We start from the raw sequence: 26,650 nt of genomic DNA, 5'->3' as shown, positions 1-26,650 counted from the left end.
ATTTTTAAATGTGGTTTCCAAATATTTTGATATCAGCCACTGAGTGTTTACCAACCAGTATTGTAAGCATTTTTCAAAATTTTTTTGTTGTGTTATGTTAGTCACCATCATTAGTTTTTGATGTAGGGTTCCATGACTCACTGTTTGCATAGAACACCCAGTGCTCCATGCAATCCATGCCCTCCTTAATACCCATCACCAGGCTTTCCCCTCCCCTCTAAAACCCTCAGTTTGTTTCCCAGAGTCCATAGTCTCTCATGTTCATGTCCCACTCTAGTTTCTCCCACAAATAAGTGAAACCATATGATAACTGTCTTTCCCTGCTTGACTTATTTCACTCAGCATAGTCCCCTCCAGTTCCATCCCTATTGATGCAAAAGTTGGGTATTCATTCTTTCTGATGGCTGAGTAATATTCCATTGTATATATGGACCACATCTTCTTTATCCATTCATCTATTGAAGGGCATCTTGGCTCTTTCCACATTTTGGCTATTGTGAACATTGCTGCAGATGACATAATGCTCTATGTGGAAAACCCAAAAGTCTTCACCCCCAACCTACTAGAACTCATACAGCAATTCAGTAATGTGGCAAGATACAAAATCAGTGCACAGAAATCAGTTGCTTTCTTATGCACTAAAAATGAAACTGTAGAAAGAGAAATTAGAGAATTGATTCCACTTACTATAGCACCAAGAACCATAAGATACCTGGGAATAAACCTAACCAAAGAGGTAAAGGATCTGTACTTGAGAAACTGCAGAACACTCATGAAAGACATTGAAGAAGACATAAAAAGATGGAAGAGCATTCCATGCTCATGGGTCGGAAGAATAAAACATTGTTAAAATGACTATGCTGCCCAGAGCAATCTATACTTTCAACACCATCCCAATCAAAATTCCAATGGCATTTTTCAAAATGCTGGAACAGACAATCCTAAAAATTGTATGGAACCAGAAAAGACTCTGAATTGCCAAGGAAATGTTGAAAAACAGAGCTGGGGGCATCACGTTGCCTGATTTCAAGCTATATTACAAAGCTATGAACACAAAGACAGCATGGTACTGGCACAAAAACAGACACATAGACCAGTGGAACAGAAAAGAGAGCCATGATATGGACCCACAAGTCTATGGTCAAATAATCTTTGACAAAGCGGGAAAAAATATCCAGTGGAAAAAAGACAGCCTCTTCAATAAATGGTGCTGGGAAAATTGGACAGCTATGTATAGAAGAATGAAACTTGACCATTCTCTTACACCATACACAAAGATAAACTCTAAGTGGATGAAAGACCTCAATGTGAGACAGGAATCCATCAAAATCCTAGAGGAGAACATAGGCAATAACCTCTTTGACATTGACCACAGCAACTTGTTTCAAGACACATCTCCAAAGGCAAGGGAAACAAAAGTGAAAATGAACTCTTGGAACTTCATCAAGGTAAAAAGCTTCTGCACCGCAAAGGAAACAGTCAACAAAACAAAGAGTCAACCCACAGAATGGGAGAATATATATGCAAATGACACTATAGGCAAAGGGCTGATGTCCAAGATCTATAAAGAACTTCTCAAAGTGAACACTCAAAAAACAGATAGTCAAGTCAAAAAATGGGCAGAAGACTTGAGCAGACACTTCTCCAAAGAAGATCTACAAATGGCTAACAGACGCATGAAAAAGTGTTCATCATCATTAGCCATCAGGGAGATTCAAATCAAAACCACATTGAGATACCACCTTACACCAGTTAGAATGGCAAAAATCAATAAGACAAGAAACAACAAATGTTGGAAAACTTGTGGAGAAAGGCGAACTCTCTTACACTGTTGGTGGGAATGCAAGTTGGAATGGAGGTTTCCACTTTGGAAAACAATGTGGAGGTTCCTCAAAAAGTTAAAAATAGAGCTACCCTATGACCCAGCAATTGTACTACTGGGTATTTACCCCAAAGATACAAATGTCGTGAAAAGAAGGGCCATATGCACCTCAATGTTCATAGCATTTTATCTGTATTTTCTAATCATTATAACAACTGTATTACCCCCAATTTCAGATGAGGAAACTGGAGTAGAGAAGGGTTAAATTATTACTCAAGGTCACAGAGCTAGTTAAATGGCAGAACTAAGATTGGAATTGCATACCAGTCTGACTGGTGGATTTCCTTTCCACACAAGTACAAACACACTACTAGGATTATACAGTCTGTATCTTACATTTCTCTTTGACCTTTAGAGTGAGTATTTCTTATATCATTTAACTTTCTTCTAAATCATGCTTGCCTAATGGTCCAGACCATGATGAATCATTTTGTATTACAGGGCAGCTAGGCAATTTGTAGTTCTATTGTTTGCTACTATAAACTTCGGGGCTATGAATATTCTCCCCCCCCCCCAGTAATATTGGCTGTATCTCTGATTATTTTTCAGATCAGTTTTTAGAGTGGGATTATGGGAATAAATGATAAGAAAACTGGCTTCTGGCTTGGGAAGTTAATAGCAACGCGGCGGGTATAAAAGCAGAGGCTCCAGAGTGAGATGCCCCAAATAGAGGACAGCACCCTGTTCCTGACTAACTCTATCATTTTGCCAAATTGTTAAACCTCTTTCTGCTTCCCATCCTTGTCTGCATAATAGGGACAATAATACCTATCTCAGAACTATGTGGTGAAGATCACTTAATATGTGCAAAGTACTTCAAATAGAATCTGGCGCAGAATAAGTGCTATATAAATGTTTGCAATTATTTGTCTACATAAGGGTGTGATTTTGTTAATGGAGAAATTTTGGAAGAGACAGAAAGATCCAGGAAAATTTTAAAAAATCACCTATGATCCTAATATATTATTATTTTTAAGGTTACCACCTGCGTTATACTATTTGTCTCAGTCAACCTGATCTACTGGTCAGTCCCACACATGTTGCGACAAAGTGGTCCAGCACTTTCTCATCTCCAGCACTTTGAATAGATCACCCTTCCTACTTGGGATGCTTAGTCTCATTCTTTCTGATTCACAGAATCCTTCAGGACTTGACTCAGGTGCCAGCTCATCTGGGAAGCCTCTCCAACCTTCTTACTTTCTCCCATCTGGTTTAGGAGCCATTTTTCTTTGCTCTCTCATCATTCTCTGTTGAACTTGTCCCTTCTTACCCCCATGAACTTCCCTGGCCCTACCACTAGACCATAAGCAAGTTATTTATTCATTTTTTGGAACAGGCTCTGTGTATTATTAAATCTCTGTATCACCAGCACAGGACCCAGCAAATAATGAGTGAGCATTTAGATATGTGGAATGGATGGATAAAGCAATGACTGAATGACAGTAGGAATGACAGAAATACCGGGCCATCTTTCCATCTTTGTATTAAATTTCAACAATTCTACACTATGTAACATTACCCACACTTGCATGTATTTGATATTTCTAGGAGTAGACTGTGAGTGCATTTTAATTCTCTCAGCACACTTAGCATGCCTGGAATGTTTCTTCCCTTAATAAGCAGTCATTTGTCTTGTGTTTGCTCTTCTGGAGAAATCCTGTTCTCCTGTAATAATAGAACATTACCAATCACAGCATTCCCAGTTATATATTATTCAGAAGGCCCGTAAATGTTTTAAGACCCAATAATGAGAGGAATTTGTCAGTGCCTGGTATATGTCCATACCACGAGCTAAGTCCAATAGAGCTGACTGTCATTCCTCCCCTTCGTGGTGTTTACAGCATTTAGTAATTTGTAAACCTTTTCCCCATCTCATTCTGGCCATCAGCAGGCCAAGCACGTATTTGGCTTCTTTTATAGCTGCTCATAAATGAGTCCTTTCAGTCTCTTAATCATTTTGGTTGGTCTCTGAGTTGCCTCCAAATCATGAACATCTTTCCAGCATTGAAGTGCTGGCATTAAATGCATTATTCACACGGATTTAGAGGATGTTGTGAGACATCTATTACATATGATGTGATTCCCCTCGGTGCTGGTCTCTGAGGATTGAAATGCCTTTTTGCTGCTTTTACCCAGCTCTGAAGTCAGATTCTCTCTCTTTGGCTGCTAATCCCTAGACGTTGTTAGCTCACATCTTCTCCTGTCACATTCTTTTTATGATTCTTGGGCTTACGTGATTGCTTCCTGAACTACTTTACTACAGTCTTGCAAAAAAAATAGTTTTTGAAGGTAATTAAGATCTCAAAATGCTATTATGTTTCCAGGCATACTTAATTCAGGAAAATAAACATTGAGGGCCTACTATGTGGAAGGCACTGTACTAGGTGATGGTGGGAGGTGGGGAAAAAGATACAGGATAACTGAGATGCACCTTGATACTTCCCAGTTGTACTTCAGAGCACCCCATTCACACTGTGCTCCAGAAAGTGTAATTCCCATGCGTCATGGAGCAGCGAATTACAGTCTATGGGTCAAATCTGACCCACCACATGTTTTTATAAATAAAGTTTTATTAGAACACAGGCATACTCATTGATTTATGTATTGTCTATGGATGCTTTCACACTAAAATGGCACAGTTAAGTAGTTGTGACAGCGCCCATATGGCCTGCAAAACCTCAAATACTTACTACGTGGTCCTTTACAGAAAACATTTGCTATCCCCTGACCTAGACTGTGGTGTTGTCTGATTTTTCCTGAGGTTATACATCATAGTAACACTTCCTGGTACTTGAGAAATGCATGGTCTACTGAGGGAGACAGTCATGTGCACATATAACTGATACAAAGTAGATGGTCTCCTGTGCCAAGGTGAAAGAAAGACCAAGAGGCTGTTGGAATATGGGGAGGCTGATGTTGACAGGGAGGATCAGAAGAGGCTTCATTCTTCAGTGATGTGGCATTTGACTAAAGGTTTGTGGAAATCCAGGACTTTGGTGGGTAGAAAGAGCTAAAAAGCAAGGCCACAAAGATGGGAGAGTCGGTGGGCTTGGGGATTGTGAACAGCCTTGGAACCAGGATATGCTGTTAGGTACCTGGGAAGTGCAGGGTAGGGAGTGAACAGACAGGCTGGGCGAGCACACGGAAGGCCAGGCCCAGGGGTTTGGGTTTCAGACCGCTTGTAAAGATAAGCCGATGCTGGTTTTGAAGTGGGGTATAGATGTGTAAGTCCTTTTCTAATTATCCTGCTGTTTTTTGTCCTCAAAAGCCAGAGTCTTAGCAAAAGCAGACATTTTCCCTTCTTACCAAAATTTGCCTTCCTTCCTCCTGCCACTTTCAACTCTGTGCAAGGTAAAACCTTGCAACCTTCTCTTCCAAGCTAACAACATCTCGGAGTCCTTTGCAGGATCTTCTTCTATTTGTAATTTATGTTCCTTGAACTCTACCTCTTTGGTTTTCCTGGCCAAGTTCTCATGAATCCCATATCCTTTTCCTGGGACACCAGTTAGAGATCGGCCACTTCAATTGGATCTCTTGTGCAATGTGGGCAGAAGTGCCACTTTGGGGCCTCTAAAATCTCTCATGACGTCCTTATGATTTAACCCTTCTGCAGCCACCTTGGATATCACTCATTTCAGATAGCAGTGCCCAAAGATGGTAGAGGCCTCTTTCCCTAGAAGACCCAGGGCCACCCCCTATACAATGCACTATAATTTGAGTGAGAAATAAACTTTCGTTGTATTAAGCCACAGAGATTTCAGGATTTTGTGTTTCCAGCACTTCCAAATCCATCATTCAGTCCTGACCTCTCACCTCTCATCGCTGTGCTAATTCTTAAAATGCCTGCAGTTAGTATTTACAAAATCAAAAACTCATTAAGTGCCCATCCTTCCCTTTCATTTGCTTTTCATCATTCTTCCCACTAGCAAACGTGGTTTCACCATTGGTTCTTTACTCGCCTTTATCTCTATTATTCAATCTGTTGTAAAAACTCAACGTCTCTTTCTGCAGAGCACCCCAGGGTTTACTCTTTTCTCTCCATTTTAAAGATGTCACTACAGCCCTGGCCATCCGTACTTAAACCTGATTATTATAACTTCCTGACTGAGCCCCCCGCTCCCTGTATTCAGGGCTTCTCTGTGGCAGTTGATCCTTTTGCTTCTGCGAGATTAAATTTAAAATGCCAATGACATGCCAATTACATTTGCAACACATCTGCTGATGAACAGCCGAGGCCGCCTATTATAGGCTCTAGTACCCAAGATCTCTCACAGTATGTGTCCACCCTAGTTAATCAATCTTATTCCACTCTTTCCTAACACGAACCTTGTACTTTGTTTAAGCAATTCTGCTTATCCCTGAGGGGGCCAACTCCATTCCTACTGAGAACCCCAGTGGTCCATAAATGGGTGTGATTTTACACCCCAGGAGACCTGTGGCAATGTCTGGAGATATTTGGAGTTGTCGCAACCAGGGGGAGGTTCTACTGGTGTCTGGGAGGTTGAGGACCAGAATGCTGTTCACTCTCCTATAACACACAGAGCGACCCCCACAATTAAGAATTGTCCAGTCCCCAATGTCAATAATTCTGTGGTTGACAGACTCTGAGATGGAGAAAGCAAAAACTCCCTGAGCCCAGGCATCTATATCTAGTCCAGTGGTTCCCCACTGGGGACAATATTATTCCGAGAAGACATTTGACGATGCCTGAAGAAGTTTTTGGTCATCCCAACTGGCGAGTGGGGTTTTGTCACTGGCTTCTGGTGGTTAGAGGCGGGGGATACTGCTATAAATGGCCAGCAATGCATAACACCATCCCCATGGCTTAGAATTCGCCAGCCCCAAATGTTAATAGTGTTAAGGTTGAGAAAACCTGGCCTATATATTTCTGCCAAGGTAGAAACTCTTCCTGCCTTTCCTCTACCTGTTTACTTCCAGATAATTCCTCAAGGAGTAGCTCAAACTCCATCTCCAGAGTGACGCTTTCTCTGCCCATTCTAGTCCACAGTGGTCTTGCCCATCTTTACGATTTGTATTACACTTACAGTTAAGATCGTACAGTTTAGTCTTTGCTTCATGTATGCAAGTTTTATCCACCCAACTGAAGTGTATGGTACTGGAGGTTAAAGACCCAGTAATTTCTTTTGTATCTATGCCACCAAGGACAAGTCTTTGAGCATATCATAAGTGTCCCATAGTTTCTGTTGATTGACAAGGGATCCAAGCCATATATAAATTCAGATTCCTTTCACAATCAGTGCTTTATATGAAGGATCCACCTACCGAAACAAAAATGAGAACAACAAAAACTAAAAGGAAAAAATTAGCTTCAGTCTTTATAGGGGATAATATCCAGATTACTCCTTATTTATTTGCATTAAGGGAAAGAAGCATACGTATTAATTTCGTGACTTTACAGTTTATGTAGTTTGCAAACCTATTTTGTGAAAAAGTAGAGCTAGTCAAATGGGTTAGGTTTTTGTGGCGCTAAATAAACATTGACCTGGTATCCAAACACATCGGCTAGATGGTGGAGTTGAGCTCATTGCTCAGTTGTTTTGGCATCATGTTGACATTTCTTGGAGATATCTTGCATCACCGTTCTTTTCAAGACTGTCTTGGCATTTTTTGAAAACTTGGGCAAGTTTTCTAGAGTTAAATTTTTTTTTTAACTTTTTTTTAAAGACTTTATTTTTTTATTTATTTATTTTTCCCCCCATTTTAGAGTTAAATTTTTTATTAATGATTTACTCAGATCCGTTTCAAAAGTGAAAATCAAGCCATGAATTTATTTACTTTAGTCCCGTAATTTGTTTTGTTTATATTCAAAAAACTACACCATATTCCATGTCATGAAGCTGGTTGTTTAGGGGTTAGGCCATTTTCTACCCAGGGTTTATATTCCACACAGAAGACTGAATCATCATTGTATGAAGTTTGCCTAGATGTCCATACAGCTTGGATGCCCTCTCCATCCTTCATGGGCAGGTCACTCTCCTGTGACAATTTGTCAACAAAAATATACCCACATTCTCAGTTTCTAGACTGACCACAGAGAGCTGTGACATTCCTCCAGCGGACAAGTAAGGAGGGTTAGTTATGAACACATATGGAGAGAAATTCCCTACAGTAGAGAAAAATCGCAAATGGCTATGATACTATTTTTTTTAACTAGGCTCCACGCCTAGTGTGCAGCCCAACGTGAGGCTTGGACTCACCGTGAGATCAAGACCTGAGCTGAGATCAAGAGTCAGACCCTTAATCCACCGAGCCACCCAGGTGCCCCCCAAGTATTGTTTTTTAATAGAATATTGTTTTTTAATAGAAAAGAGACTATAGAAATGGATTCATAGGGCAATCTCAAAATACTGAGATATTTTTATTTCTTTGAGTGGAATGGTCTCCGACACCCACCTGCCTGAGTCAATGTTTATTCTCAAATTGTACATATAAACCGTTGCTAAACCAGAATAGAAGCTTTTCAGCTATGTACAGTACAATTGCTTCTTACCTAATTTAGAAGGCAAATTTTTAATTAACCCTTGTTAATGCAGCTGTTAAAATGACAGATACCGGTTGGTCACAGAAACCCGACTTGCGCTTTCATCATGTGGAGCAGAAGTCTTTGGTAACTCCAATGAACTTGTGTTTCATCCACTGCCTTGAAGTATACCACCACTCTCTCCATCCTCATTTTATGGGAGAAAATAATTTTATTAAATGCATGTCTAAATCTCATACACCTGGTAATCAACCATAGAGGAAATGAGAAGTCTGGCTGCTACTTTGTTTTGACTCTTACCTGCATTCAGTCACTGTAAAAATATCATCAGAAAAAATATAGACAGTTGAATTAATCCTAGTGCCAAAGATTCATGGCGTTGTACAGTTTTGTCTTTATAATTTCATTGCCAAGTCGCCATTTTTATTGCCTAATTAAAGAGCTCACATCTGCTGTTTAATGCAGATTTCCTTGGCAGAGAGGGATGGGAGCAGCACCAAGTACCTAGCCCATCACAATGTCACTACCCTTGCCCCTTTTTCTTAAGCTCTTGCTGGGTTCTGGGTAGAATGTTGAATAAATACTCTTGCAAAGGTGTTGTTTGTAGAAACAGCCATTGGGTGGCAGTGCCTCCAAGGCTGGTATCTGCAGGAGACAACTGGAAAAAAATGGTACTCCTTAAATCACAAAACTTTCGTTAAGGACAAACCTGAACTACCTTCAGGGACCAATTCGTTTGTTGGGTGGCACACGGGCTGAGATAGCTGATTATTTCCAAAGATGAGTAAGTTTCTCTCCATTATGGTGGTCAGCAAACTGTTCAAAGTAGCTTGCCCAAAGCCTACGACCACATTGAGTTTTAATGGGTGGAGAGGTTAAGGGAAGGGTAGAACTGCCAGCCCCAGAATAGATAAGGACTATTAGGTGGTGTCCACTGTTAGAGGGACCAGAGGCACGCCCTATGGCAAGGCACCCCCAAGTGTCTCAGCCTTCTGCAAATGTAGGCATTTGGGGAAGATGCCAAGGTGCAGAGGGAGCGGCCTCTGGAGGAAGGAGAGGAAGCAGGACCAGGGGACACATGCTTCCCTGTGTTTGTTTGCACATGTCTCATCACATTCTCAGCTCATGGCCTGGAATACTGATTTCTCCCACAGTCCACTTCCTGTGGCTGCACCCTCGGTGCCACAAGGGCAGTACAGTACATTCTCAAACAAGGGCAGAAATGAGGAGGGAGTGCGACCTGGGAGAAAATTGCCCAATAATGAAAAAAAAAAGAGCCCCAATGAAGAAAAGAGCCAATTCGATGATCTCAGTGTTAGAAAGACAACCAGCAGCTTTGGGGGGGGGTAGTAATGAGAGGGTCCTCTACTTCACAGATATTTGTGTGGTCAGTGTGTGTGTGTGTGTGTGTGTGTGTGTGAGAGAGAGAGAGAGAGAGAGATCAGGAAGACTGTGAAGATGGGAGGAAAGAAAGGAAAGGAATAACTTTAGAGCCAAGCCAGCTTGGATTTGAATTCTAGCTGAATGACCAGTGAATTTGGGAAAATCTCTTAATCTGAGGAAACCTCCGTTTCCTCATACTGAATTAGGGGCCCAAGGATTCTAGTGTCACGGGATCACTGAAGGACTGAAGAAGACACTATGTAAATCTCAACACTCATTTGGCAGGTTGCAGACCCTCAGTCACACTGGTTGGCCAAGGATGAGCTCCTGAAGCCATTGTGAAATTCAAAACTTGCATATCTCAAGGCAATTTTCCGAGGAGGAATAAATATAAAGTAGAATTTGTTGTATTTCAGGTTCTGTGCATGCATTAAGACCTTCTTCGTATTTTGACACAGCCCTATTTCAAATCCACATAAGCCAAGTTCACATAAAATGGAACCTCACTGTAGACATAGTGATAGAGGACTATGTCACAGGAGCTGATAGGTGCTGTTACCAAAACATGACAAGAAACCACCAGAAAGCAACAAAAAGCCTGCAACAGCACAGCTCTAGGAGTCATCTGCGTTATAAAGATAAAGACACTTGCGTTGACTGACCAGCTACCACAGTCTCATGGCCAAAGAGTGGTTGAGCTGTTCTTCCCATCTACCTGGCATGATTCCACACTCCTGCTTTTTTTGGCTCATGGACCCCTGTGGGAACCTCCCTCTCTGGGGAGTGAGGCAGGAGAATTACTCACAGGCTGTGATTTCACCAGATGACAGCATCTGGTGTAAAAGAGAGGGGGAAAGGCACCTGCGGTAGGGCAGGCACCTAGGAATCGCAGTACGGCAGTACAGTCACGCCTGTGGCGGTGGAGACTCTACAAACATGAGAGTTTAAAGATAAGACACAAGCACCCTGTTCTCAATTTGCTTTCTCGGTTGGCAGTCAGTGCTTTTTTCACTTCTTTATATGTTCCCTTATCCATCCCACCCAGGTTCAAAGTTCATACTTGTGAACAAAGAAGGAGAAGGGGGAGAAGGTTAGTAGGGAGAGTCCGGTCCTGTTCTTTGGACTAAGGCTGAGTGAAAGGCCTTGGAATGATGGCCAGGGTTTGTTGTGACAAAGGTTTTCTCCAGCTTTCCATCTTGTGCTCCCCAGGGTGGAGGTTAATGGGAGAGGGAGTATAGAAAAGCTGAGGTATCCCTACCTCCTAGACTGGACTTGTCGGCAGTGCTCCCTAGAGTAGGCTGAGGAGGCCAGATCACGAAGGCAGCCCCCATCAAACGTCTCACCCTGACCATTTCTGAAACTCAGAACATTGGAGCCAGTGGGCAGGCCGGTGCTGAGTACATGCAGGCTTTTCATCGCCCCACGGCAATCATGATGGCGGACCCCTGATTCATGCCCACTTCTGAGATGATCAGTAGGTAAGAGCAGTGAGGAATGGCTGATTCTGAACTATAAAATGGTGGCAGTCTTAGAAACCCAGTTCGATCACAATTATAGAGAAGCTACTTCCTTGAGAAAGCCTAGAATCCTTTCGTGACTTCAGGGTATGAGAGACTTCTCCCAGTGCAGACCATCCCCACAATGTACCTGAATCATCTGAGCGCTGGGATGCTATGTCCTGGGGACAAGAACAAGTGTTCTTTTGGTAGAGGGACAAAAGCTATTCAAAGACTGTTTCACAGCTGAGGACATAGTGTGAGATGATAACTGAATGGCAGAGCCCACAGTAGCTGAGAAGTTTACCACCCAACCCCTGGCTCTGTCCTTGTACTTGCATGTGAGCTCACAGTGGAGGCAGCTGGCCAGTGGGGATGTGTCTATGATAGAAACTTGACAGAAACCTTTCCTTCTTGGCTTGAGCCGCTGAGCACTCCTGCCTGGTACTTGCTAACCTGAGGCCCCCAAAGCTGAGCAGCTGTGTACTGTTTCATACCATTCACAGTAAAACTGAAATGGAAAAATTCCAGGCCCCCGTCAGTTTCCAGATAGCATGTGGGGAGGAGAGACCAAGAAAATGAGCTACAGTTCCATCCAGGGTTGAGAATGAACTGATACAAAAGCCCCTGGCTGGGCTGGTGATTTCAATTTTTGTTACTGTAAATTACCAGCGAGCTGGCCTCTATGGTATCTATTTCCTGTAGCCTCGCAGCTTTTCGATGCGATCAGCTATGGCTCTCTCCTCACCACAAAACCCAGAAGCACAAATCACCCACAAATAATTAGAGACTTATTTGCAATAGATACTAGCCTGCGGGAGTCTGTTAGTAATTAAAAAGAAATCCTACAGCTTCTTGAACAAAATGACAAAAATAGACGAGTGAGCCCTTTGAAGAAATAATAAAAAAACATCAGGAAGCATTATTATTATAGTTCAATACGGAAATGTACAGATGAGTAAAAACAATACATTGTAAATGTGAAAAGATTTTGGTAGGACTCATTGAGCACACCGGTTTCTAATATATCAGTTGTATCTCTCTGCTTCAGAGAGTTATGAGCAATCTCAGTCCCTTGGTGGCAATCAATCCTGCAGGATTATAGAAACTCAGAGGAGGTAGCAGAGCTGTGATGGAGAGAACACTGAGAGGATGCCAAGGATGTGGCTTTTGGCTTTGCCACAGGCTAGCTTTGCAAACTGGATCTCACTGCTTCACCTTTCTGGGCCTCAGGTTCCTTCTTAGAAATAGAAAAGGCTTGGACTTTAAGGATCTTTAAGGTTTCTGCTATTCTATGATTCTGTGACTCAAGGGAAAGAGAAAGTGATGAGAGAAGCAACCAAGTCAATAGCAGGATGGAAAATATTTGCGTGTGTAATACTGGGAATGGCAGATGCACTGAAATCACCAGCAAATTCCATGCAAAAGTCTCCTGTAAACAGTCAGCATCTTACCTCAGGCCCCTGAACCTCTCCGCTTCTCTGCCTAAGAGATTTTCCTGGTGCTTTAAGAACTTTATCCTACTTGACTTGTATAGGAGGAGGAACACTGTGAGGGGCAGCCCCCAACCATGGAGGAATGGAAGTTGAGTTGACAGATAAAGACCTCAGATTTCCCATTATTGGTGGGACAAGTCCAGTGAAAATTCTGTGTGGTTTTTCAGAGGATCCCCAGTAAGACAGAACCTTAGCTGCCCTCCATGATAACCAACTCAGTAATACACTTTATTGGCTTTTTCCTTTCCTTGTTTACACTCTCCACTCTCTCATTTATCCTTCCTGAGACCACCTCCCAAATGAACTATCGCATCCAAATACTTGTTATAGGGCCCACGGTTTACTAAAACAAATGACCCAAACCTGAAATTAGATCGGGAAAGCCTGACACAAATCTGGTGCCTGCCACATGAGGCACCATTTAGAACCAGCGTGGCAAACCAACCAACCATACCTCCTCCTGAAAATTCCTTTCTGATTGACAAATCAGAAAGGCTGGTTTGCACATCATCAATAGGAATGGAGTGTCCACACAGCTCAAAAATCAGTCTGGAGAAATATCAAATCAATTTGGGATCTATTACCCATATAATCTAACACCCATTATTTCTCTTTTTGTTCTAAACAGCTAGTTTTGAACTGATCCAATGAGAACTGTGTAACTATAACAAAAACTAATACTTCCTATCAATAATATGCAAGAGGAAATAATGAGAGCACCTTATTTGCAGAAACATAATCTGTTCCATGCTAGGGATGGTATTTGTTAGGGAGATTGAGTCATAGCTCTATTTTGACCTATAAGGATGTACAAGTTATGAAGGTACAAATTTATCCTTTTGACAGGACATCAATTAAAAATGTTAACAACATTACACTAAAAGACCAATGAAGACTTAGTTTTAATAGCAGCCCCCACTGATGCTTGCCTCCTGGCATGAAAACCCCCCTCCCTTGACTGTGAGCTGGACCTAGCATCTTACGTCTAACTCATAGCGGCAAAAGTGATGGGATGTTACTTTCATTATTAGGTTATAAAAGAGAGACTTCCAACTTGCTTGTACTTTCTTTCTTGTCGGCATGCTCTCTCTGGCTCTTTTCATGTGCTGGCCTTTGTGGAGAGGGCTCTCTGGCAAGGAACTGAGCGTGGCACTCAATCAGCAGCCAGTGAAGAGCCGAGGCCTCTGTCCAACAGCCCAGAAGGAACTGACTCCTGCCAACAACCACATGAGTTGTCTTGGAAGTGGATTCTTCTCTAGTTGGGCCTTCATGTGAGACTGCAGTCCTAGCTGACACCTTGATTTTAGCCTCCTGAGAGACCCCAAGACAGAGGTCCAGTAGAAAGTAAAAATTAAAGTAAAAAGTAGAAAGTAAAGATTAAAATTTTCTTTAAGCCACTAAATTTGGTGTTGGTGTTGGTGTGTGTGTGTGGGGAGGGGTGTAATTTGTTATATAATGATAGTTAACTGATATATGATGTCTTCAGGAGAGAGCAAGAGGGAGAAGAAAGAAGGAAAGGGAGATGAGTTGTCTTGGGTCTTGCAAAGTCAGAATTTGGTAAAATTTTGTGGCTTAGTTTTGAACTTTTAAAAGAGAGAAGTTTAGTTAAAAATAATAGCCAAGTTATCTGGAAGGATGTAATTAGCATAAGAGAACAAGAACCATAACACATTCATTTTTAATCTATTCGTTCAAGCAGGCTTCCTGCTTAAACATCTATAAACTAGCTATTCAAAATCAATTCACCTGTGCTGGAGTCCAGGGGTCATCAACTACTGCCTATGAGTTAAATCTGCCCTATTACTTTTCTTTGTAAATAAAGTTTAACTAGAATGTAGCCATACCCATTCATTTACATATTGTGTATGGCTCTCCACTTACTACTTACAATGGTAGAGTTAAGTAGTTGCAATAGAGCTCTAACAGCTCAGAATGCCTAATGTATTTACTCTCTAGCCCCTTAGAGGAAAAAAAAAATCTGTTGTGAATTCCTGAACTAATCATACATTGTAATTCAAGTAAATAATACCCAGGGTAGTCTAAGTTAATAAATTTTCTCTAGGGTTTGATCAACATAGAAGGTACAACTAGATAATTCATATCCAAATATTCCATTGTAAGGGCTTTTTTTTTTTTTCTGGTATCACTTAAATTCTCATCTCAATTTGTTATTGCTGTTGTGTATACAGATATAGGGTCCCAAAATGAATTGCATATTTTTAGGGGTCAGTCAACAAATCCTTGCAAATTTGTTCAATTGTTGATGGTCACGCACTCTATCCATACTGTGTTGGCATGGTGGTAAAACCCATTTGCTCCAGTGTTTGACTTTGAGGGTCCAAATCAGGACTTACCTCTTTAAAGCTATACATTTTGGGCAAGATAACTTAATCACTCTGTGCCTCAGATTTCTCAGCTGAGAAATGGGGACAATAATGGGGCTGATCTCATAGGTTTGCTGTAACAATTGAGATACACAGGAACTAACAAGGGGGTAATGCTTGCAACTGGGCCTGGTAGCTTTTAAATGCTCGAACATGTTAACTCTGATCATCACAGCGGAGCTGACCTCTTGCACTCCCATCCTGCCATTAGAGTCAATGCCTTGAGTACTGCAAATTAGATTAATTAATAGTTTCATCCAATTTAAGATCTTCATTAAAATTAAATGTGGGAGTCAGTCTCATGTGACTCCTTCCTGGATGGAAGCACTTAAGAGATTTTGGGCAACTGCTATATCTTGAAATCAGTGCTATCAGTGAGTGACTAATTTTCCTGCCACTATTCTTGTTTTAGAATGACCTTTTGGCCTGAAATGGCTTGGTTTTACCTTTAAATCCCCAACTATTTATTTTTAGAAAACTGTGCCAAATTATTCTTGTGGAATTTAGATAAACAGAATGCAAACTGTATATTTGCACAAATCCTATTTAGAGATTCATTTATGTTTCTGTAATTCATAATTGAATTTGATCTTTTCCATTAACTTTTATCGAACCTTCTCCAATATTATGACTCATGGTGGTAATATTGAAGGCATTTATGAGTAATATTATGAGAATACAAAGTTTGTGTAATTTTGGCTAGTTTTCTCTAACATTCTGAAGCATATTATCACCATGAAAAATTAGTATTATGTATGTTGTGAACTAACATTGGTCTTTCAAAAATGTTTCAATATACAATTTGTTCTATCTCCACATACTATAGCTGTGCAGATACTGAGGTCAGAGAGCTTGAGAGATTTCCCTAATGTCAAAGGACCAGTTAAGAGCAAAGCTAGGCCTGGATCAGGATTCTTGGTCCAGCCTTATTTCCATGGTGGCATCACATATTCATTCTAGTTTTAACATTTGGGATATTTTTATTGTACTCTAAGTCTTTTGACATTGTATTTCCCAGTCCCTTAAACCCAACAATTAACTGGAATATTTGATTAATCAGAATGCGTCCTATAATGGGTCTTTTCAGGGGACTTATGCTTATGGAAAGGGTTTGGCCCAGATGGTATCTTAGATTCTTCCTTATTCTTTTGTTTTTGCTCATGGATAACAGATTTTTGCATTATTCACTGTTCAGATATTTGTACCATGCCTCAGTGATGTGGATAGTCAAGACTGAGTATATTGTCCCCTCCCCCAATTTGAGGATTGATCAAGTTCAATATTTGCCTTGCTTGTCTGTACTAATTCTCCAGTGGTGACTGAGATTATTTAGAGTATTTTGCAAGGGCTAGATGACAGAACACCAATCACAGAATTTTAGAGCTGAGGCAACTTTCTAGATGAGCTAACTGAATTCCCTCATTTTCCAGATGAGGAATGGAAATGCAAAGGGCAAGACTGTCTATGACTGCCTGCTTTAATCTATGCTGATCCCATGCATTCTGAAAGCGTAATTAAGCATGGAGGTGAAGGTGCTGTTCAGAAGAGATAAACAGCAACTAACTCAAGATGTATTTGGATTAGCAGGCTCCCATTCGGGAATGAACATATGTCTTGAAAAATTAAGTTATAGAGTCAGTCACAACTCATTGCAAATTACTTTAATATAATCAGTACTTAACTGAGACTGGCCTAATTGGCTGGAATTTACATTGCAGAAGAGGAAAAAAGGACTGAGGTGGTTTCTGAATGTTGGAACTAGATCAATCATATCAGATTAGTAGCTTTGTCAAGGGCTGGGTACAGAATAAGAGTAGAAATATTGAAAACTGACCGCTTTGCCATTTTTTCTGATGTACTTGGGCTCTTGGTGTGCTACTGACCACATCTGGGTACCAACATTGGGGGCTGCCAATGTCTGGATACAAATCACAGGACTTGTTTAGAATGGTATCTTCTTGCCAGACACCTTTAATCTAACCTTAATATTTTCTTCCCAGTATCTCTCTCCCTCTCCCTATTCTTCTTCTCTAAGAGGAATTCTAAAGAAGGGAAAGCTGTGGAGATACTCATCCATTCATTCCACAAATGATTCTGTGCCAAGTGCTGTCAGTTCCCGAGGATACAACAATGTACAAGACATCTTCCCTGTTCTCAAGGACCTTGAATTTGTTGACAAGTAAATAAGCAGTTGTAATACAATGTAAGAATTGTGAAAATAGCAGGAAGTGCAGGTGCTAAATGAACAGAGAGGAAAGGAGCCCATCTGGGCTTAGGGTGTGCATGGTTTGAAAACATGTGTCAGAGGAAATGTCCAGTAAGATGAGACTTGAAGTGAGCATGAATGGAAGACCTAACAATGTAGTTAATTAATAACATAATTAATGAGGAAGATCTGACATTTTTGAACTCTCTGAATAAAGAAAATGCTCTTTGCACATATTCTATATTTGCACATAGAGTATTCACAAAATCAACCATGTACTAGACTACAAAGATCATCTCAATAAATTTCAAAAATTGGAAATAGTACAGCAAGCATTTTCTCATAATATGGCAAAACTAGAAATGAAAACAAGAACAACAAAATCCAGAAAATAAGAAGACCTCTCATTTTGGGGTAAAATGCATTTCTCTTAATTTTTAAACCAAAGAAGAAATATGAACTGAAACTGCATAATGTCTAGAAAATAGTAAGAAAAGACATATTGCAATTTATAAGGCCTATCTAAGGCAGTACTTGGAATATTTATATTTAATATTGTATCAATAACCAAAATAGATTATAAGAATATAGAAGAGAGGACTTAGAAGTTGTTTTTTATAAGCAGGAATTAATGAGTTAGGAAAAGAAAATCACTTGAAAAACAAATACAGTGAAAAACTAGCTTTTTATAATAAAACAGGAAGATAAACTGCTAGCTGGTCTTACCAAGAAAGGGAAAATATCATTTCTTATTTTATATGGTTATAATAGTCAAAAAAAAAGAAATTAAGACTACTAAGAGACTACTTTGTTCAACTTTAAACATATTTCAAAACATGGAAGAAATGAACTTTAAAAAAATATTATTTACTGAATCTAATCCCAGAAGAAATTGTTTAAAATTCAAAGTAGACAATTTTCCTAGAAGAAGTAGAGACATTTATTCAAGGGCTACCTTATTCAGCATATAGATAACTGTATGATTTCCCTCCTTACATAAATTAATATGATGTACTTTAGCAATCGATTTTCGTAGAACAAATTATCATTGTATTCTTTTTTTTAATATTTTATTTATTTATTTGACAGAGAGAGAGGTCACAAGTAGGCAGAGAGGCAGGCAGAGAGAGGGAGAAACAGGCTCCCCACTGAGCAGAGAGCCCGAGGCGGGGCTCGATCCCAGGACCCTGAGATCATGACCTGAGCCCAAGGCAGAGGCTTAAACCACTGAGCCACCCAGGCGCCCCATCACTGTATTCTTTAATAAATCCCATTTGGTTGTAACTTATTTTTTATTATGTTCAATTAGCCACTATATAGTACATCATTAATTTTTTTTTTTCTCATTTTATTTATTTTTTCAGCGTAACAGTATTCATTCTTTTTGCACAACACCCAGTGCTCCATGCAAAACGTGCCTTCTCCATTACCCACCACCTGTTCCCCCAACCTCCCACCCCTGACCCTTCAAAACCCTCAGGTTGCCCCAACCTCCCACCCCTGACCCTTCAAAACCCTCAGGTTGTTTTTCAGAGTCCATAGTCTCTTATGGTTCGCTTCCCCTCCCCAATGTCCATAGCCCGCTCCCCCTCCCCCAATCCCACCTCCCCGCAGCAACCCCCAGTTTGTTTTGTGAGATTAAGAGTCATTTATGGTTTGTCTCCCTCCCAATCCCATCTTGTTTCATTTATTCTTCTCCTATTTTTGATTCAATGATTCCTTAGTTGCATATAACACCAAGTGCTCTTCACAACACGATCCCTCCTTCATACCCATCACCCTGTTACCCCCCTCTCCCCACACCATCCCATCTGAAACCCTCAGTTTGTTTCCCCGGAGTCTATATAAAGGCAACCCATGGAATGGGAGAAGATACTGGTTATAACTTATTTTTTAATGCCTTGATGAATTGTCACATAGAATTATTGCATCCATTTTTCCAAGTCTTATCTGCAGTTATAGTGTGTGTGTGTGTGTGTGTGTGTGTGTGTAATCTTTTGGGGGAATTTTGATATCACTGTTTGTTTTATGATTTAGAAGTTTCTCTTTCATACATTAGGCTCTGAAATAGACAAATAGATTAGAATTATTCTCTTTTCAAGTTATATTAGAAGTCCTCTGTGAAGGGATCTGGGCCCAGAACTAATGTGAGAAATTATAAGATTGTCTTCTGGTATGCTAAACAGATATTTGTAAAATTTAACATAAATACTTGATAAAATATTCAATAATAGTAATTTGGAAACTATGTATGCAAAAGCCAGAACTATGTTTAACAGGGGAAACACTGATACGATAACAACTAGTATCAGGAACAAGGCAGGGATGTGCACAGACATTAAGGCAATTAGCCAAAGAACTTAACTAATTAGAGCTATAAAAATTAGAAAAGAGATGGTAATGTAACTACTTATGAATTGTATAACAATCTACCTGGAAAACCCAAGAGAATCAACTGAAAATTCTACAAGTGTTAAAAAAAATTCACTAAGGTAGCAAAGTACAAAATTAATATATAGAAATCAAAAACTTTTATTCATATAAAAATGTAATGAAATAACTTATTCACCATAGCAATAGAAAAAGAATAAATGTTTACAAATACACTTAGGAAATGTGCAAGAACACAAAAGTTGATTTAGGAATTAAACGAAAAGATATTCCATGTACTTGCATAAGAAGTCTCAATACCATGTAAGTTCTAATCCTTTTATAGATTAAATTTGTAACTGTATGTGTTCCTGATAAATATATGAAATGTTTACCTGTTGAGAGGGGTACAAACTTAGGAAATGGGCCTGTGGAAGAGGGAGTCAGGGGAGACTTCTTTTTAGTACATTATATGGGCATTCATATAAATGTATTGCAGACACGTCTCCAAAGAAGACATGGAAATGGCTAACAGACCCATGAAAATATGTTCAACATCATTAGCCATCAGGGAAATTAAAACCACACTGAGATACCACCTTACACCAGCTAGAATGCCAAAAATTAACACAGCAGGAAACAACAAATGTTGGAGAGGATGTAGAGAAAGGGGAACCCTTCTATACTCTTGGTGGGAATGCAAGTTGGTGCAACCACTTTGGAAAACAGTATGGAGGTTCCTCAAAAATTTAAAAATAGAGCTACTCTATGACCCAGCAATTGTACTACTGGGTATCTACCCCAATGATACAGATGTAATGAAAAGAAGGACCATATGTACCCCAGTGTTCATAGCAGCAATGGCCACAATAGCCAAACTGCAGGAAGAGCCGAGATGCCCTTCAATAGATGAATGGGTAAAGAAGATGTGGTCCATATCTACAATGGAATATTACTCAGCCATCAGAAAGGAGGAATACCCAACTTTTGCATCAACATAGATGGGACTGGAGGGGATTATGCTGAGTGAAATAAGTCAGGCAGAGAGCGTCAATTATCATATGGTTTCATTTATATGTAGAACATATGGAATAGCATGGAGAACATTAGGAGAAGGAAGGGAAAAATGAAGGGGAAGAAATCAGAGGGGGAAATGAACCATGAGAGATTATGGACTCTGGGAAACAAAGGGTTTCAGAGGGGAGGTGGTGGGGGAATTGCTGAGCCTGGTGATGGGTATTAAGGAGGGCATGCATTGCATGGAGCACTGGGAGTTATATGTAAACAGTGAATCATGGAACACTACATCAAAAATCAATGATGTACTGTATGATGACTAACATAATAATTAAAAAAAAGAAGTTAAAATAAATAAATGTATTACCTGTTCAGAAAATTAAATAAACATTTTTATAAATCAGGTGTGACTAGACCTCTAAAGCCTGAACATTTATATACATTTTGTTTGGGCCCTGGAATTCTTACCAAGATAATTTCTCTATTTTTTAAAAAATGACTCACATCTGAAATACAGCTTTTTTTCCCCTATAGTAACACAAAATTTTTTATTCCTTTTGGATTAGAACTAGCTTTTAAAAAAAATTTTAAATTCCATTAGTTAACATATAGTGTAATATTAGTTTCAGAAGTAGAGTTTAGTGATTCATCAATTACGTATAACACCCAGTGCTAATTACATCACATGCCCTCCTTAATGCCCATCACCCAGTTACCCCATTCCCTCACCCCCGCCCCTCCAGCAACTCTGTTTGTTTCCTATAGTTAAGAGTCTCTTACTAGCTTGTCTCCCTCTCTGATTTCGTCTTATTTTATTTTTCCCTCCCCTCCCCTATGATCCTGTTTTGTTTCTTAAATTCCACATATGAGTGAAACTGTATAATTGTCTTTCTCTGATTGACTTATGAAATACAGTTTTGAAAGTTAGCTTAAGTGAATTGTGTTGCTCATTTTCATGCAGTAATATAGAACCTGAAGTTAATGTGAAAAATATGAAATCGTTCATATCTGCCCCTTTAAGTAAAATTGTCTTATTAACTGTGAATTTTCATTAAGAAGTCTTTGTGTGTGTGGTGTGTGTGCATGAGTGTGTTTTGCTCTGCTTCATGAATTTTAAAGAGACAGAGATCTTAGAATGTGTAATTCATCTTCATTTATCACAAGCCAACAAAAGGACTTACAGTGACAAACTGGGGAGAATTCAGGGAAATAATAAATCCCAGATATCCTTGCACTTTAGTTCTACCCACCTAACTATTCCACTCCCTTTAACAAATATATTCTGGAAATTAAAAGTGATAAAATATTCCTATTAGTATTATATTTATCTGAATAAAGTTTCAAGTTTTAACAAATCATAGGCTTGAGATTATTCAGATCAAAAACTAGGTAATCTGGGAAAATATACTTAATAATTCTTAGACTGGATGATATTGACAAATCTATTTTAAAATTAAGTTTTAGCAAAATTATCTACTTTCTATAATTTATTATATTTCTCTTGGCACAGTTTTCAACTACAGTATTTTTCCCAGATGGGTGAATTTTCCTGCCCTTTTTCTTTGGAATTCATTTTCTCTGATCATCCAGCTTGTTCAGAAATTGACAATTCTTCTTTGATCAGTGTGAGTCATTCTTTAATATCAAGAATAACAAGAACTAGGACTGCCAATGTGTTTATTGTCTTTAGACAACAAAAATGATGATAATGATGGCCTGCTGCTAAATTTGAAGATTATATATGATCTTTTACCATGATTCCCACAGGTACATTTCTTCCTAGATATTATTAAAGGTAAATGAAAAAATTTGAGGTCTTCTCTCTTTAACAGAAGGAAAATATTCCTTTCTCAAAGTGTATATATTGGCCTCATTAAAGTATCTGTTCATTCATTCATTCATTCATTTAGCATCTTTGAATATCAGTAAAATACAGTGTTTTTCATTGTGCTCCTGAAACCATATTAAGGACTAGAGATTAAAGGATGAATGAGAAAGGGTCCTGCATTCAAAGAATATACAGAAACGAAATAACATGATTTATATTTTAATCAACGAAATCTGCATCTCTAACCAGAACCTTCTATTAACTCTGCCCTTGTGTATATAATGCCAACTCAGTAACTCTACTTTGATGTTTCATGGACATCCATACTAACCTGCTCTACCGGAAATCTTTCCCGTGGTCGTGTTAGTTGGTACTTCCATTCTAGTTGCTATGTTAAAAAGTTTAACTACTTTTTCATTTAAATTCTACATTTCAGGGGCATCTTGGTGGCTCAGTCATTACGAATCTACCTTTGGCTCAGGTAGTGATCCCAGGGTCCTGGGATTGAGCCCCACATGATTGGGCTTCCTGCTCATTGGAGTCTTCTTCTCCCTCTCCCTCTCACCTGGCTTGTGTTCCCTCTCTCTGTCAAATAAATAAAACTCTTTAAAAAAAATCTATATACAATCCTTCAGGAAGTTCTGTTGGCTCTAATGCAATATACATCCAGCAGAATGCGACCATTTCTTGTCTCCCCACTGCCAGCCACTGGTCCCACTCTACATCATCTTTCATTTGAACAACTATAATAGCTTCCTAAGTAGTAGTATCCCAGCTCCCTCCCTTGTCCTTCCAGGATCTATCATCAGCAAAGTAGCTGCAGCAATATTTTTTAAAATAGGAATCATATCATGTTGCTTCTCTGTTCAAAAAATTCCATTGCCCATATTTCACTGAGAATATAAGCTGAATGGTACTGGCACTAAAACAGACACATCGACCAGTGGAACAGAGTAGAGAGTCCAGATATGGACCCACAACTCTATGGTCAAATAATCTTTGACAAAGCGGGAAAAAATATCCAGTGGAAAAAAGACAGTCTCTTCAATAAATGGTGCTGGGAAAATTGGACAGCTATGTATAGAAGAATAAAACTCGACCATTCTCTTACACCGTACACAAAGAAACTCAAAATGGATAAAAGACCTCAACATGAGGCAGGAATTCATCAAAATCCTAGAGGAGGACATAGGCAGTAACCTCTTCGACATCGGCCACAGCAACTTTTTTCAAGATGTCTCCAAAGGCAAAGGAAACAAAAGCAAAAATGAACTTTTGGGACTTCATCAAGATCAAAAGCTTCTGCACAGCAAAGGAAACAGTCAACAAACAAAGAGGCAACCCACGGAATGGGAGAAGATATTCAGAAATGAAACTACAGACAAAGGGCTAATATCCAAGATCTATAAAGTACTCCTCAATCTCAACACCCAAAACACAGACAATCACATCAAAAGATGGGCAGAAGACATGAACAGACACTTCTCCAAAGGGGACATACAAATGGCTAACAGAAATATGGGAAACCGTTCATCATCACTAGCCATCAGGAAAATTAAAATCAAAACCACATTAAGATACCACCTTACACCAGTTAGAATGACCAAAATGAACAAGACAAGAAACAAGTGTTGGAGAGGATGTGGAGAAAGGGGAACTCTCTTATACTGTTGGAGAGGATGTGGAGAAAGGGGAACTCTCTTATACTGTTGGTGGGAATGCAAGTTGGTGCAGCCACTTTGGAAAACAGTGTGGAAATTCCTTAAGAAATTAAAAATAAGGGCACCTGGGTGGCTCAGTGTGTTAAAGCCTCTTCCTTCAGCTCAGGTCATGATCTCAGGGTCCTGGGATCGAGCCCCACATCAGGCTCTCTGCTCAGCACAGAGCCTGCTTCCTCCCTTCTCTCTCTCTGCTTGCCTCTCTGCCTACTTGTGATCTGTCGGTCAAATAAATAAATAAATAATCTTAAAAAAAAAGAAATTAAAAATATAGAGGTGCCTGGGTGGCTCAATGGGTTAAGCTTCTGCCTTCAGCTCAGGTCGTGATCTAATTGAGCCCCACATCGGGCTCTCTGCTCAGTGGGGAGCCTGCTCCCCCTCTCTTTCTGCCTGCCTCTCTGCCTACTTGTGATTTCTCTCTCTGTGTCAAATAAATAAAAAAATAAAAATAGAGCTACCCTATTACCTGCAATTGCACTACTGGGTATTTACCCCAAAGGTACAGATGTAGTGAAAAGAAGGGCCATACCATATGTACCCCAATGTTTATAGCAGCAATGGCCACAATCGCCAAACTGTGGAAAGAGCCAAGATGTCCTTCAACAGACGAATGGATAAAGAAGATATGGTCCATATATACTATGGAGTATTATGCCTCCATCAGAAATGATGAATACTCAACTTTTGTATCAACATGGACGGGACTGGAGATTATGCTGAGTGAAATAAGTCAAGCAGAGAAAGTCAAGTATCATATGGTTTCACTTACTTGTGGAGCATAAGGAATAACACGAGGACATTGGGAGATGGAGAGGAGAAATGAGATGGGGGAAATCAGACGGGGAGATGAACCGTGAGAGACTATGGACTCTGAGAAACAGACTGAGGGTTTTGGAGGGGAGAGGGGTGGGGGGTTGGGTGAGCCTGGTGGTGGATATTATGGAGGACACGTAATGCATGGAGCACTGGGTATGGTGCATAAACAATGAATCTTGGAACACTGAAAAAAAGAATATAAGCTGAAATCTTTCCATTGGTCAACAAGGATCCACATGACACATCCATCATAATTACTTTGACCATATTTATTAATTTCCCCTTCATTCTCTACTCCAGAAACACTGTCCTCTTTGTTGTTCTTCCTGTGCCTGGAATGTTCTTTCCTAGATACCTATGTGCCTTTATCCTTGCTTTGTTTGGTCTTTGCTGAATATTTTCTTCTCAATGAGAAGTGTTGAGGAAAAGTCTACTCTCACAATACCATTTAAAATTGTATACCTCCATTTCTGCTCCCAGTCTGCCATGGACTTTTTTTTAATCCCACAGCCTGTATCTCCTTCTAAAATACAATATAATTTACTTTTTTATTATATATATTGTTTATTATCTGTCTCCTGCTGCTGCAATGTAATGTATAAAAGTGTAGGGGGGTCATTTTTATTCATAAATCCAAAGAGAACCTGGAGCATAGTAGATATTCCATAAATCTTGGATGAATTCACAGAGTGAAAAAATTTTTCAGAACTCAACTTGCAGCAAATAAATTCATTGAATGACCAATTTACCATATTTAATAAATTTATCGAGTTATTAAATTACTTTAAAACTATTTGTGGTGAATTGGCCTGTTTCCAGCCAACTGTTAAGATGGGCTATGAGGTCTTATTCTGGAGCAGGAGTCAGCATACATTTTCTACAAAGTGTCATACAGTAATTATTTTAGATTTTGTATTCTCTGTCACAACTACAGAAGCTCTATCTTTGTAATACAAAAGCAGCTGTAGAAACTATGTAAATGAATGATGGCGGCTACATTCTAAAAGAACTTTATTTATAAAACCAGATAGTGAGCTGGATTTGCCTATGGGCCATAGCTTGATGACCTCTGTTTTAGAGGACTCTAGAGCCCTTAAGGGAGATTGAAGGGATTAGGTCATGTACCCAGTGTCTGATCTGGCTAAACTTAAGGGATTTTATCTATTTGGACTGGATTCAAATACTGGATCTGTATTTATTTACCTTATCAGATTGGGCAAATGAGTTACTCCTCCTCTTTTTCATCTTAAAGTGGCAAAAGCTGTCACTATTCACAGACATGATTCTATACATAGAAAATTCTAAAGATTCTGCCAAAAAAACTACTAGAATTAATAAACAAATTCAGTGTAGTGGAAGGATACAAAATTAATACCCAGAAATTGGTAGTGTTTCTATACACTAACAAAAAATTGCAGAAAGAGAAATTTTTAGAAAACACCATTTACAATTGCATCAAAAGTAATAAAATACCTAGGAATAAAGTGAACCAAAGAAATAAAAGACCTGTACCCTGAAAACTATGAAACACTGATGGAAGAAACTGAAGATG

General features: G+C 39.5%; 1 protein-coding gene across 2 annotated transcripts in view; it reads right to left on the bottom strand.

Annotated features, from left to right (window-relative positions):
- GLRA2 (glycine receptor alpha 2) overlaps positions 1 to 26,650 on the bottom strand; it is a 175,270-nt gene that overhangs the window by 38,133 nt on the left and 110,487 nt on the right. The gene's annotated exons all lie outside the window — the stretch shown is intronic.

Source organism: Meles meles, chromosome X (assembly GCF_922984935.1).
Source record: "Meles meles chromosome X, mMelMel3.1 paternal haplotype, whole genome shotgun sequence".
Lineage (NCBI taxonomy): Eukaryota > Metazoa > Chordata > Mammalia > Carnivora > Mustelidae > Meles > Meles meles.
Note: the sequence above shows the minus strand (reverse complement) of the source record. Positions and strands in the feature narration are given on the sequence as shown.